General features: G+C 33.9%; 1 long non-coding RNA gene across 1 annotated transcript in view; it reads left to right on the top strand.

The window, feature by feature from the left end:
* The window catches only part of LOC147343537 (uncharacterized), a 29,340-nt gene that overhangs the window by 6,032 nt on the left and 7,106 nt on the right, over window positions 1–16,202 (top strand). Inside the window, exon 2 of the long non-coding RNA XR_015156094.1 lies at window positions 7,297–7,411. This is a non-coding gene — a long non-coding RNA (uncharacterized LOC147343537). The remainder of the gene's footprint in view (window positions 1–7,296; window positions 7,412–16,202) is intronic.

The following is a 16,202-nucleotide window of genomic DNA, read 5'->3' as shown; positions in this document are numbered from 1 at the left end:
ATATGATACAAAAAATCATCAGGCCCACCAAACATATATTAAGATGTGCATTAATTCACGCCCAGTAGTACTTCTTTTACTTGCCCACTAAGAAATGAATCTCCACATACAGACTGATCTTAATCACATATATTTCTATTAAAAAGATAAATTGTATTTAGGATACTAAGAAAGATGGAAATATATTATTTTTGTTTGCTTGTTTCAACAGTTACATGATCATCATAAAATTGACCTAGAATATTTTGACGAATTAATAAACTAGCTTTTGGTATTGAAGCAGTCATAGGGAAGTCAGTTTCATCCTTCTACATATAATTAAGAGATGCATAATCATATTATGTTTAACTAAAATAATACGTATTTAAATATTGTGAGAGATCTGTTAAAAAGAATTCATACAAATAAATCTCACATTTCTACAGCAAGCTGACTCTAGAGGAAAAATATCCGGGGATATCCTCAGATTCAGTGCTCTCCAATCTGCAAAGGGAGAGGAACAGACTTGTTCCTCTTGAACAAGGAACAATTCAAATCAAACCATACTGTCTTGATGACTGTGGCTTTGTAGTAGAGCCTGAAGTCAGGCAGGTTGATTCCTCCAGTTCCATTCTTCTTTCTCAAGATTGCTTTGTTTATTCAAGGTTTTTTTTGTATTTCCATACAAATTGTGAAATTATTTGTTCTAGCTCTGTGAAAAATACCGTTGGTAGCTTGATAGGAATTGCATTGAATCTATAAACTGCTTTGGATAGTATACTCATTTTCACTATATTAATTCTTCTGATCCATGAACATGGTATATTTCTCTATCTATTAATATCGTCTTTGATTTCTTTCACCAGTGTTTTATAGTTTTCTCTATATATATAGGTCTGGTACTGGCACAAAGACAGAAATATAGATCAATGGAACAAAATAGAAAGCCCAGAGATAAATCCACACACATATGGACACCTTATCTTTGACAAAGGAGGCAAGAATATACAATGGATTAAAGACAATCTCTTTAACAAGTGATGCTGAGAAAACTGGTCAACCACTTGTAAAAGAGTGAAACTTGAACACTTTCTAACACCATACACAAAAATAAACTCAAAATGGATTAAAGATCTAAATGTAAGACCAGAAACTATAAAACTCCTTGTGAAGAACATAGGCAAAACACTCTCCTACATACATCACAGCAGGATCCTCTATGACCCACCTCCCAGAATATTGGAAATAAAAGCAAAAATAAACAAATGGGACCTAATTAAACTTAAAAGCTTCTGCACAACAAAGGAAACTATAAGCAAGGTGAAAAGACAGCCTTCAGAATGGGAGAAAATAATAGCAAATGAAGCAACTGACAAACAACTAATCTCAAAAATATACAAGCAACTCCTACAGCTCAAGTCCAGAAAAATAAACGACCCAATCAAAAAACGGGCCAAAGAACTAAATAGACATTTCTCCAAAGAAGACATACAGATGGCTAACAAACACATGAAAAGATGCTCACCATCACTCATTATCAGAGAAATGCAAGTCAAAACCACAATGAGGTACCATTTCACACCAGTCAGAATGGCTGCGATCCAAAAGTCTACAAGCAATAAATGCTAGAGAGGGTGTGGAGAAAAGGGAACCCTCTTACACTGTTGGTGGGAATGCAAACTAGTACAGCCACTATGGAGAACAGTGTAGAGATTCCTTAAAAAACTGGAAATAGAACTGCCTTATGACCCAGCAATTCCACTGCTGGGCATACACACCGAGGAAACCAGAATTGAAAGAGACACATGTACCCCAATGTTCATCGCAGCACTGTTTATAATAGCCAGGACATGGAAGCAACCTAGATGCCCATCAGCAGATGAATGGATAAGAAAGCAGTGGTACATATACACAATGAAGTATTACTCAGCCATTAAAAAGAATTCATTTGAATCAGTTCTAATGAGATGGATGAAACTGGAGCCTATTATACAGAGTGAAGTAAGACAGAAAGAAAAACACCAATACAGTATACTAACACGTATATATGGAATTTAGAAAGATGGTAATGATAACCCTGTATGTGAGACAGCAAAAGAGACACAGATGTATAGAACAGTCTTTTGGACTCTGTGGGAGAGGGAGAGGGTGGGATGATTTGGGAGAATGGCATTGAAACATGTATAATATCATATATGAAACGAATTGCCAGTCCAGGTTCAATGCATGATACTGGATGCTTGGGGCTGGTGCACTGAGACAACCCAGAGGGATGGTACAGGGACGGAGGAGGGAGGGGGATTCAGAATGGGGAACACGTGTACACCTGTGGCAGATTCATGTTGATGTATGGCAAAACCAATACAATACTGTAAAGTAATTAACCTCCAATTAAAATAAATAAATTTATATTTAAAAAATAAATAATTTTTTTAAAAAAGAAAAAAAATAAAGTGAAGTGAAGTGAAAAAAAAAAAATCAAACCAAATGGATAGGACTGACAATGCAAAGGCTATTTAAGGCTACTGATATGTTTTAAGCTGTCTTCATGGAAATATACTTAATATCTAGTAATGAAAACTGCTAGGTTTCAAGATACCATTGCTTAATTAAAAAAAAAAAAACATTTTAAATACAAATGCATTAACACCCTTGCCTGCACCTCCCAAAATTAGAATTTCATGGATTCGTGTTTGTCACAGGGAGTAATAGCAGAAGTCCCCTAATGTGACCCTTACAATCTCCCTCACTGTGAGGGGAGGCAGCTTAAAGAATAAATAATGTGATAAAAGACCTGCGTCTCCCCACCTCCTCCACTAAAAATCTCTAGCACCAAATGCATTACTGATGTCAGTCAACAGTAGCTTTAACTGTTGGGAAACCACCACCTTTCTGACTGGTTAGTATATCCAGCCTGATTTTTAATACCTCCTTTGCCTCTGGTACATTATTTATTTTTTCCCTTCCTGGTTGTGTAATTGTGAATCCTTGCTATTAAGGAATTTCAAAAGATAATTTTATATACTGGTAATAATTCTACATAAAATTCCAAGACAAAGAATTGATTGTAGATTAAGAATTTTATTCAAAGTATTTTCAATTATAACTGCAAGTTTCCTTTTTATCTGTTCACTTTTCTGTCTATGAATCCCATAATGTATGCATTAGCTCTCTGTTATTTCCCTTTACTCTCTCATATCCTTTCTAGTAACGTCTATATTTATACTTATCCTATTTTATTTTTTGATAAATATTTCAAAAAGTAATCATGTCCCAGCCAATTTTTGCAACTGAAAAATGTATTTATTTTGGTTTCATTTTAGAATTTTTTTTTGTACATTTCTTTATGCTTTCAGTATTTCCTCCTAGAGTCTGACTGCTTGATCTTCATTTCCTTCTGTTCCATTATAATCTCTTTGTTACTTTGATTTCTTCATTATGCTCTCACATTTTAGAGATAATATTTTGCTTTAACACTTATGGGACTCTGAATTGTCAGAACTCTTTTTTATATTGTCTTGCATCACTTAAGATAGATGTTTTTCACCTGTTCACTTAAGCAATTTAACTACTCTTGCTTATGTTGTGAACATGAGGTTTCTATGTACAGATATGATCATCTTTTTTCAATTGCTAAAAAGGACTATTCAGTGACTGAAATAGTACATGTGTATGTGTATGTGTGTGTGTGTATACAAATGTCTGTAATTGCCACTGAATGTCTTTAATACAAACATTCTCTCAAAAATGTTATTATATTTGTTGTTGATTGAGCCCACCTTCTCATTTTGCTTATTCCTCTGTACGACCAGTATAGTATATACTGCAGCATGCAGTCAATCCTTTAAGTCATAAAGTCACTCAAGAAATATATGCTGAAGCACTGACCAGATGAACATTTCCTGCATTCGATCTGACAGTGATGACCACTGATCCCTCCCTTATAAGATTTGACGAACATTGTGCAATATATAATAGCTAACCAGGAAGTCTGTGGGGAAATCCTTCTTGACTGATGACTGAGAATGTATGTGCTACCTTTCAGGGTATTATGATTCAGTTTCCATTAAGTTTGGTATACTATGCTCATGCAAATGTAGAAATTCTAGGTGGGTGAATAATTAAGTTGAAGCTGCTCAAGGATTCATTGTCATGATTACTGGAAACCAACAACAGTTCTATGAGAAACATTAATGAGGGTTGTTAGAAAGAGGAAACCATTATTACCCAAACATTGGCAAAATTACAGTCAATCCCTGACCAGTTTTGAAAAAATTTTTCATCACTACTTGGAAGTGATTTTTGATTGTTTTGTAAGCTTGGAGTAGGATACTGGTAGCAATATTTATTGCCATGACCCAACAGAGGAATTTCATATAAAATCACTGCACTGATTTTTTTTCAGTATCAGATATTAATTTTCTAGTTAAGACAATAACCTTATAATGAGCTGGTGACCTGCTGGAGAATACAGAACTATAAGCTTGATGCAAACACTAAAAGGATGGGGAGAAGGAGATGGTGATCCTTGCATTCAACATTCCGGTCCCATTCATGCCTCTACTCACACTCACCCATGCTCTGGCTTGTGGACCTTGTGCACTGGCTTTCTTTTAGCTTGTGGAAAGCAATCAATGAAAGTCAGGTCTCTTTTGCTCTTAGCAAGGACTCTCATTCTCAGCCTTCTCTTCTATTCTTGGTGGACAACATCTTTCTGCCCCATAGGAATGGTTGACAATAGAACTCAATTGCCTCCTGAATGCCTATGCCACCCGGCACCAAAAGGGCTCTTAAAATTTCATGGGTTGAGAAAGAATAGTATGTAAACTTCACACATATGCCATATTTAGAAGATCTGTTTTTATGACCAAAAAAATAAAACAAAGACAAAACATAGTAGGTTCTGAATGACATTATTTATAAACCAACATTTGAGCTCAAAACTTATATATCTTTCATTGCTTTCTGCAGCTGTTACTCAACCAAGGTTTTTGCACAAATAATCAAGATGATTAATTGAAGAAATTAACTATTGTTTGTCACCAGGCTGATATTGCCAAGCTTTCTCCATTTGATTTATTCAAACAAATTACTTAAAAGGAACTTGACTAGATTGGCCAACATTTTATATTACTTGTTAGTTGTTTATTTCAGTTTCTTTTCTTTACAGACCCATATAGATAAGTAGGTCTTAATGTGCCCCAGTGATATTTTTCTGTGTTAAATTTTCTAAAGTTAGTATTCAGACATTAACAAATCTGTAATTTGTGGAACAAAAGAGGTTTCTGGGGGGGTTTTTTGTTTTTTTGGGTTTTTTTTTTTGTTTGTTTGTTTTTTGGCCAGAGAATTTTAAAATTAGAAGGCTCTTTATTATAGTACAGGAAATTCATATGTAAGAAAGAGGTCAGATTTCCAGGACATATTTGGGTATAGTATATAATCTGCTGTAACAATATTCTCAATGGTATTTAAATTCCCAGAATATTTAACTAAGGTATCTACATTTTGGCTTTATTATATTTTGGTAAACATGCCTGGGAACCAAGCCATTACTGAAAATACAAATAATGGTCAGAGATGAACAGTGCATTCGGACTTCCAATTTGGGATTCAGTATGCAGAGAAGAGTACTGTCCATTTACCCCTAACACCCCACACTCATTGTTTCCTTGCAAAGTGTCTGCCTCACTCTCACACACTGAATCCACAATTGGAGCCACTAGATATTTGGCTAAAAATGAACATACAAATGTGTATAACAATAATACAAAAGAATAGTAACTGACAGTAATTGCTCAATATATGTAAATACTATATATCAATTCTTCACTCATATATGAGACAAGGAATATCACTATCATCTTCACATTACATATTAGGAAAACAAAGCTAAGAAATATTGTTATTTTCTTAAATCACTTATTTGCTAGTAAAAAGTCAAACCACTTTCATGATGTTAATCCTACATTCTTTCCAAGAATTTATGCTATTTTGTGACTAAACTATTTACGACAGAAAATGAGAACAACTGAGTAAGGACTGTCATGATACAGAATACAGAAAATACAGAAAATTTTGAACAACTGAGTAAGGACTGTCATGATACAGAATACACTACAGCCAAGACTTCAATTTTATAGATATTAAAAAAGTATAGATATATGATACAATTTTAAATACTAAGAAAATATACTGAATAAGTTTGATAAGAATTGAATCCTCTTAAGTATCATATTTGCATGAAATTAAACAATAAGGATATGAATATTAACATGCTAAAATATTAAATGCCTGAGTTAAATCATTACAGAATACACATGGGAAATAAAAAGGAAATATTTATTTGACTCTCAGAATATGGTTCAAATATATGCAACATTTTTGAAGTTTCCATATACATGAGGGAATATATACACATGTATGCATATACATATATATGTGTGTGTGTGTGTGTGTGTATATATATATATATATATATAAATAAAGACCTCTTGATTTTTTAAGAGTGAATGTTAAGGAACATTTAAAACAAAATTTACACTTATAAAACTGCTTATGCATTGAGCAGTTTAAGTCAATAGTTACATAAGATAATTCTGTCTAATCCTGTACTGTTGTTGTCATGCAGTTGCTCAGTTATGTCCGATGCTTTGTGACCCTGTGGACTGCAGCTTGCCAATCTCCTGTGTCCTCCATTATCTCCTGGAGTTTGCTCAAATTCATGTCCATTGAGTTGGTGATGCCATCTAACCATCTCATCCTTTGCTGTCCCCTTCTCCTTTTGTTGCCAATCTTTCCCAGCAACAGAGTCTTTTCCAATGACTATGTCATTAGTGTTAAAACTGAGTCTCTAATCAGCACTACACTAATCCACATCATATAAAGGCATGTTTGGACAAGAAATATTTGTAAGACATCAGATTTTTTATCACTGAGAGTAAACTAAGTTAACGGTATATACTGTGTCTCTATATGGAAAAAACATGGATAGGCTGGTATGGATTGAATTCTGAAAATGTTAAATAACTCATCCTATATACATTTTCTTCACATCATCATTTCACATTAAAAAATTCTATACAGAATATACTTTACAAGATCATTAATTACAGCTAATTTTACACGAAGGAAATTTGTTAGCTCTTTGTGGTTATAGTTTCTGATTATATATATGTTTACTTTCAATTTCACAACGTTTCTTTCGCTTACTCTTAGCTTTCACAAAACTCAGTATGTCAATCAATGGTGTAGAGATTTGCTGACAAATTTCTGATGCTATAGCAAGAGAAATGTAAAAATATTTGCCTGTTTCTTCAGGGCAAAATCAAGCAATTGGCTGAAAAATTGGAGGAGTGCACAAATTATAACCTCAAGAAATAACCCACTTCAAGAAATATGTCGTTAAGAAGTTTCAAAGTTAATCATGACTTATGTAAGTTTTTCTTTTTTTTAAAAATCTATGGTGAATGGTGGTTTTAATATTGAGGATTTCATCTAATATTTTTAGTTCAGTAACTGGTTTAAAAAAAAAAAAAGCATTTGTATATAGGAGGGAAACCTTTGGACAATTTAATAATCCAAATAACAATGAACAATTTGTTTTCAAGAATCAGCCTGGAAAGATACAGCACTGACAAGATTGAGAATAGAGGATAAAGACTTAATGCACATTGGTCCAAAGTGATAATAAAGTTGTCAAAATGTTGAATTGATTGAAGATGAGTTGTTTTCTGTTAGTAGTTTCACAAATTATAGCCAGACGTGTTTACTTGAAAACTGTAGAATCACCTGAGGAAACAGTAATTTTCTGTGTCGTAGGTTTATGATTTTGAATGTTTTGTATTCTTTCGCTTGTTTGTACAGTCAAAGGGATTGAGTAAGAAAAGAGTAAAGTGTGATTTTGGAAAGTTTGGGTATATTTTCAATTTTCATGTATTTTTACATCATCTGTATTTCATTTGCTGCCAAATAAGCCAGAAGTCTTGGGTGGATAATGTTTTTAATACTTTTCATAAAAATTTACTGACTTCAACCAGTTGCCCCAAAATAAAAAGTTGCTTGAAGGTAAAAGTTTATAAGCATTAGTTCATGCAGTATTTAACTTTTTTATATTCTGTAGTGAACTTTGTAAATTGTACTTGCTCATTAAAGTCTTACCTAATTTTTTCAGGAGGTTCATAAAGAAGCAAAAATACTTATTCCATTTTCACTCAGTGATACACTTATTTGTCAGACATATTTTGATTCAGGTTATGTATTTTTTTTACATTTAATTAAAGAGTCTTCATATTAAAATGTAAAAGAAAACAGTTAAAACACATTAAAATATGAAATTTGAACACAATATTTATTTAATCATTTAATTTAATTATACAGTGCAATACTCATATTCACTGTTTTACCTTTTACTTGAAGTACACAAAATTAGTGCTATTTTCTTTAGTTGAATAATCACAGACATTATCATATCTTTCAGCCTAAAAACACTTTCACACAATTAGCGAAAGCTATTTCCTTAGTTAGAATAATCATTGGTTTTATAAGTAATTAGACATTACTCAGTTCAGTTCAGTTCAGTCACTCAGTCCTGTCTGACTCTTTGCAACCACGTGGACTGCAGCACGCCAGGCTTCCTGTCCATCACCAACTCCCGGAGGCTACTCAAACGCATCTCCATCAAGTCAGTGATGCCATCCAACCATTTTATGCTCTGTCGTCCCATTCTCCTCCCACCTTCAAGCTTTCCCAGCATCAGGGACTTTCCCAATGAGTCAGTTCTTTGCATCAGGTGACCAAGTATTGGCGTTTCAGCTTCAGCATCAGTCCTTCCAATGAATATTCAGGATTGATATACTTTAGCATAGACTGGTTGGATTTCCTTGCAGTCCAAGGGACTCTCAAGAGTCATCTCCAACACCACAGTTTGAAAGCATTAATTCTTCAGTGCTTAGCTTTCTTTATAGTCCAACTCTCACATCCATACATGACTACTAGAAAAAACCTAGCTTTGACAGACTTTGTTGGCAAACTAATGTCTCTGCTTTTTAATATGCTGTCTGGAGAAGGCAATGGCACCCCACTCCAGTACTCTTGCCTGGAAAGAGTTTGTTTGTGATCCACACAGTCAAAGACTTTGGTGTAGTCAATAAAGCAGAAGTAGATATTTTTTTGAAATTCTTTTGCTTTTTCTATGATCCAACAGATGTTGGCAATTTGATCTCTGGTTCCTCTGCCTTTTCTAAATCCAGCTTGAACATTTGGAAGTTCATGGTTTACATACTGGTGAAGCCTAGCTTGAAGAATTTTGAGCATTACTTTGCTAGCATGTGAGATAAGTGCAATTTTGCAGTAGTTTGAACATTATTTGGCATTGCCTTTCTTTATGATTGGAATGAAAACTGACCTGTTCCAGTCCTGTGACCACTGCTGAGTTTTCCAAATTTGCTGGTATATTGAATGCAGCACTTTCACAGCATCATCTGTTAGGATTTGAAGTAGCTCATCTGGAATTCCACCACCTCCACTAGCTTTGTTCATAGTGATTACTTCCTAAGGCCCACTTGACTTCACATTCCTGGATTCTGGCTCTAGGTGAGTGATCACACTATTGTGGTTTTCTGGGTCACGAAGATTTTTTTGTTTGTTTGTTTAGTTCTTCTGTGTATTCCTGCCACCTCTTCTTAAAATCTTCTGCTTCTGATAGGACCATACCATTTCTGTTCTTCTTGTGCCCATTTTTGCATGAAATGTTCCCTTGGTATCTCTAATTTTCTTGAAGAGATCTCCAGTCTTTCCCATTCTGTTGCTTTCCTCTATTTTTTTGCACTGATCACAGAGGAAGGCTTTCTTATCTCTCCTTGCTATTCTTTGGAACTCTGCATTAAGATATCTTTCCTTTTCTCTTTTGCCTTTTGATTCTCTTCTTTTCTCAGGTATTTGCAAGGCCTCCTCAGACAACTATTTTGCCTTTTTGTATTTCTTTTTCTTGGGGGTGATCTTGATCCCTGCCTCCTATATAATGTCACAAACGTCCATCCATAGTTCTTCAGGCACTCTATCATATCTAATCCCGTGAATCTGTTGTCACTTCCACTGTATAATCGTTAAGAATTAGATTTAGATCATACCTGAACTGTCTAATGGTTTTCCCTATTTTCTTCAATTTAAGTCTGAATTTGGCAAAAAGTGGGATTCCCTTGTGGCTCAGCTGGTAAAGAATCCGCCTGCAATGCCAGAGACCTGGGTTCTATCCCTGGGTTGGGAAGATCCCCTGGAGGAGGCAAAGGCTACCCACTCCAGTATTCTGGCCTGGAGAATTCCATGGACTGTATAGTCCATAGGGTCACAGATTCAGACACAACAGACTTGCACTTTGCACTTGGCGATAAGGAGCTCATTAGACATTACTGGCTGATTATTATTTTTAATTGTGGCCGTAACATTAGTATTATATTTTGAGCACCTGACTAACCCCTTTTTAAAATCATGGATCCCTGCTGAAAGTCTTCCTAATCAACCAATAAGAATCTTAGTTTTCCTCCATTTCATCATTTAAATAGTTCTGTTAGTTTTGAACCACATGTTTTTGATCATCTTTTAAATATTGTATTTATTTTTGGTCATCTTGTAAACTAATGTATTATTAATTAATAATCAGAAAAAATGTATTTTTATTTTTCAATCATCTTTTAAACTAATGTATTTATGTTTGATCATCTTTTATTTTTTTTATTTTTTTAGGTTTTTTTTTTAATTTTCTTTTATTTTTAAACTTTACATAATTGTATTAGTTTTGCCAAATATCAAAATGAATCCGCCACAGGTATACATGTGTTCCCCATCCTGAACCCTCCTCCCTCCTCCCTCCCCATACCATCCCTCTGGGTCGTCCCAGTGCACTAGCCCCAAGCATCCAGTATTGTGCATCAAACCTTGGACTGATCATCTTTTAAACTAATGTATTTATTAACTAATAATGGGACAGTTATAAGGATAAATGATAGCTAAAATTAAAGTATTTATGTTTCTGTTTCCCTAGTGGCTCAGCTGGTAGAATATCCACCTGCAGTGCGGGAGACTTTGGTTCTTTGGTTTGTTCCCTGGGTTAGGAAGATCCCTTGGAGAATGGAATGGCTACTCAGTCCAGTATTCTGCCTTGGGGAAGCTTTGGTATCTTTTGTATGAATAATTACCTAATCCAGTGGGGATTTTTTTTACTATTTTAAAGGGTTAGAAATATAAACTTTTTAACAATATATTTTATATATTTATAAATATGTAAGTATTATATAAAACACATATTATATGTTTATAAATACATCTTTTATAAAAATATTTAAATATGTTTTGATATATTTATAAATATTTTATAAAATGCATTGTATATATATTTATAAATATATAAATTTTATTTAAAATATTTGTATTTCTAACCCTTTAAAATAGTTAAAATAAAACCGCAGTGCATCAGGCAATTATTCATACAAAAGATACCAAAGGCAGAAAAAAATGTGTTCAAAGGCTTTGCAATGTAATTTAGGGAATGGAAGGGAGAAACACACACAAAAGAAAGACTGGCTTTTCTCTTCCCCAAAACGACCAGCTCAAGAGACCTGTCAAGATGGAGCAGTCTCAGGAAGTCCCATCCTCACTGTTACACCCAGCAGTCAAGTCTGAGCCATGGTCTGACCCATTTGCGCACCAGCACTTGACCCAGTGGAGCAGCCCCTCCTGAATTCATCCTGAAACGGTCTCTCCACTTGACCAATAAGGAGCCAGGCTCCCTCTCAGATTCTGCCACCTCACTGCTCTCTGTCCCCTGCGCTGTTTCGTCCATCCCCACGTCTAAGGGCTTAACTTGGGGTGCCCAATAATACTTCAGGCTTCGATTTTTCTGTCCCCTTGACGTCCTCATTGCCTGGAGCTGCACACTGTCCAATATGGTTAACAGTAGCCTTGGATGGCCATTTGAATATAAATTTAAATTCATTTAAATTAAACAAAGTTAGGAATACAGCCCCGGTCTGAAACTTTCTTCCTCTTGTCTGTCTTTCACCCTCGACATTCAACAACCCAGCAATCCATCTGGAACTACATTCACAGTATTTCCAGAATCCTGTCAATTTTCATCGCTTCCAAAATTATCAGTGTGGTACACGGCACCATTATCTTCTGCCTGGGTTATTGCAATAGGCCCCTAAGCCAAACAAGCATGTCTCCACCACATGGCCTTTGCACTTCCTTCTTGCTTTGCAAGGACTCTCTTACCACAGTCCTCTCTACTCCCTTCTTCAAGTCTTATTCCCTCACTTCCTGTAATATATGCTCAAATATTCCTCTCTGGGATTTGGTCACACTATATAATCTGATCGTTCTCCCTCGCACATCTCACCCTGATTTATATTTTGAATAAAGGAATTCCCTCCCCCCATTACCCAGATTTATACTTTGATAAATTTCCAGATATATTCCCTCACCTATCATATATAATCATAATAATTTTACTGTAAAAAGCGTAGGTATTCTATTTTATGATGTGGCTTTTCACACTATAAAATATAGTATAACCAACATTCATATCAATAAAGTTTGATCTACATAATACATTTCAATATCCTCATGATTGTTTTTAGTATGTATATTCCATCACATAATGATACTAAAATTAGAAGTAGTATTCAACATAGCACTGAAATGAACATCTTAGTGTCTTTGAACACTGGTTCAATATTTACTCATTTCAAATTCAAGTTATTAGAATTGATCAAATTCAAGTTAATAGAATTATTATTAGAATTGATATGACAAAATATATGCACATTTCCAGTTTGGATAAAGTATTTCAAAAGTCAATCTTCCTACTCTACTTAAAAACAGTAAATGCTACCTTATCTATTACATAATTACTAACCTTTGTATATTTTTACTTAATATTCTTGAGATTCAATCTTTTAAATGATGTGACTCTTTTCTTTTTTAAACGTGTTACCCCATACCCTATTCCTCTGACCATTTTTCTAATGAGTTGTTGGACATTTTCTCATTGCTTTGTATGAGCTATATGTACAGTTGGGTCTATTAACACTTTTTCTGTTATACACACACACATACACACAGATATGCATATAACTAATTTAATATAGAAATAGATATACATACACATATAAGTTCATTTACATATATGTACTACTTTCTTTACCATTCACAAGTTTTAAATCTTAGTCAAATGCATTGTTCTACTTTAGAGTTTATAATCTCTGAATTTTGAATATTTACATAAGTTGCATGTACACACACACACACACTCTGTGGTTTATAATTCGTATAAACACAGCATGCATTTAACTTCTCCAGCTCATGCCCAACTTGCAATCCTGGAACTAGGTCACAAGTTGGGTTCAAAACTGGAGTTTGATTCCTTGCATCCTTTACCCCAAGGACTACTAGATGATTTATAAAGTCTCCTTGTTGTTATTGCTCATTATTATTCTGTCATTTAGTCATGTCTGACTCTTTGTAACCCCGTGGACTGCAGCATGCCAGGCTATGTGGTCTACTGGAGACGGGAACAGCAAACAACTCCAGTATACTTGCCTTGAGAACCCCATGAACAACATGGGAAATTTTCTTGAATATAAACTAAATCTCTTTTAATGTGAGAGCCAGTTTCTTAGCTTTATGTTTTTTTTGCCTACTACTCTGTCTCTCTGTTCCCATTTCAGATTCTTCCTTTTATTCTTAAAAGTTTACTTTTCTAGAGCACAGATTTTTAGTACACATGTGGATACTGAATCTAATCTAATCCCATACTTAGTTGAGTGAAGACCAAAAATTACACATGTTCTTCAGAGTTTATACATTTTTTGTTACAATTCTTTGAAATAATCTTGAAATTATGATCTCTGGAGGTCAATTACCTCTTTTTTTCAGTAAATAACAAAATATCACAATATAATCCAGATTTTAAAAGGTACCAGTCAAGAGATGTTAAAAACTTTTCTAATGTTTTGAATATGCAATCACCATCCATGAAAATATCCCATATTTATTACAAATGAATAGAAAGGTTACCTAGTGGTTGATTAATGAATTTGCTACTTAATTTCTAATCTTAACTTTATTGAGTCTATCTTTAGATTTTTCTGAGTTTTCTCACTACCTTGCTTCTATCAAATTCATTTATTCTTATTGTGGCTAATCACGATACTTAGTAAGTGAAGTATTTAACGTATTTGTGTGCATGCCTGCTAAGTCGCTTCTCTGTAACGCTATGGTCTGTAGCCCGCCAGGCTCCTCTGTCCATGGGATTCTCCAGGAAAGATTACTGGAGTGGGTTGCCATTCCATTCTCCAGGGGATCTTCTCAACCCAGGGACTGAACCAGCGTCTCCTGCTTCTCCTGCACTGCAGGCAGATTCTTTACCACTGAGCCACCAGGGAAGCCCCATTTCATGTATTTACTTAGTAGGTAAAAACTTGCTACCTGGGTGGTGGGTTTCCTGGAACACTCATGCAGGTAAAAATAATTTAGTGATTGTGCATTTTGTGTTTGAAATTCATAAAAACTTTTCATTAATATAAAAGAGAAGATAAAGCTCAACAAAATCTCAGTTGTTGGTAGATATAAGCAACTGATACTGTACTTTATTAAGTAGATCTTTTCACCACAGGGCAATGGAATCAATGTTTATTAAAGGGAAGCAAACATTTTATACTTGAGAAGTACTTAAAAAAAACCATTTTTCTTATTTTACTTTAGACTATCACCACAGCCATATACAGGTATATACATATGTTTATATACATGAAAATATATATAAATAATTCTAAAAATTATAAGGATAAATGATAAATCATTAGTTTCAAGGTGATATTCTATATTACACTGATTCATTATAAGTGTTATTGACTATGACAGATGTTTTATTTAATATAATTAACCAACATCAATAATAAACAGCTGCGTTTTGCAAATACAAAGTCAAATCACACAAATGTATACTTTTGATAATAAGGATATATTCAAACAGGCAACAAGAATCAAAAGTGAGAATAAATTGTAAATTCATACAGCATACAGTTTAATATGCTTCTCATATTGTGTTTCTCAATAGAACATGTAGTTACAAAGTTTAAATATATGAGAAATATATGTTTATTTTTTCTTCTAGTGAAAATGGTACAATTAAACCAGTGCAAAATATTCTCAACATACATTCTTAATTTACCTCTCTTCAATCTGCTTTTTATTGCAGTTGCATCTCCCTATGTCTGAATATTATAGCATATGTTATTACTTTATTTTTTGACTCTGAGCATCATATTATTGTTTGTTTGCTTTTTGATAACTGCTGTTTATATATGTTTTATTTATGACTGCAAAATATTCTGGTTACACATAGCATCAATAAATAGTTAAAATATGAGGTATGTAATTTTATAATGATCCAGTTGTTTAAAAACATTTAAAATCATCTCAAAAGAATATTATATAACTATTGCAGAACATAATCATTAGGAGTCCTATATTTTAAAATACTAGGTTAAAAAGGACAATACAAAATTTTACTCTTGTAATAAGAAAATATTGAAAAATATATGTAAATAGGACAAAAAGTAGAGAAATGGAAAGAAGAAAGAAAAATTGTTAAAATAATAGAAAATGAGTGGATTTCCCCTCATTTATATTATTTTACTTAATATTAAATTGCTATTTGTAAAGTGGCTAACTTTTGAAAAGTTATTTTTATAAATTAATGGCCCAAAGCCTCACACATTGGGCTTCTGCTTCTGTGACCTTGTTGATTACACTTCCAGATCTAGTAATTGGATACATACACAAATGCACACATACACACACACACCAAGCATAACCATGACTCACACTAGACGAAAGAAAGTAAGTTATTGTCCTACTCAGACTCGCCAATATGTACAGACACCACAGAGGAATTTGAACAACATCAAAATGTTAGTTCAGGTACTCATTATGCCTCTTTTATAGTCCAGATGTATTGTAAACTGGTACATGCCTAATGAAACCTATAAGACAGCCTTAATTGAGACAATTTGAATTCATTCCATTCTGCTTGTTTTGCATAGGTCTATACAACAAAAACAATAGTTTAGTGGCAATTTTGTACTAACACGTAAGATAAATATGTATTTATCTATATACCCCAATGTTAAGTGTTAGTTTGAGAGTATACTTCAATTTAAGAGCTC

Source organism: Bos grunniens, chromosome 27 (genome assembly GCF_055505025.1).
Source record: "Bos grunniens cultivar Pamir isolate PY7600 chromosome 27, Bosgru_T2T1.0, whole genome shotgun sequence".
NCBI lineage: Eukaryota > Metazoa > Chordata > Mammalia > Artiodactyla > Bovidae > Bos > Bos grunniens.
This window is presented reverse-complemented; position numbering and strand designations above follow the sequence as displayed.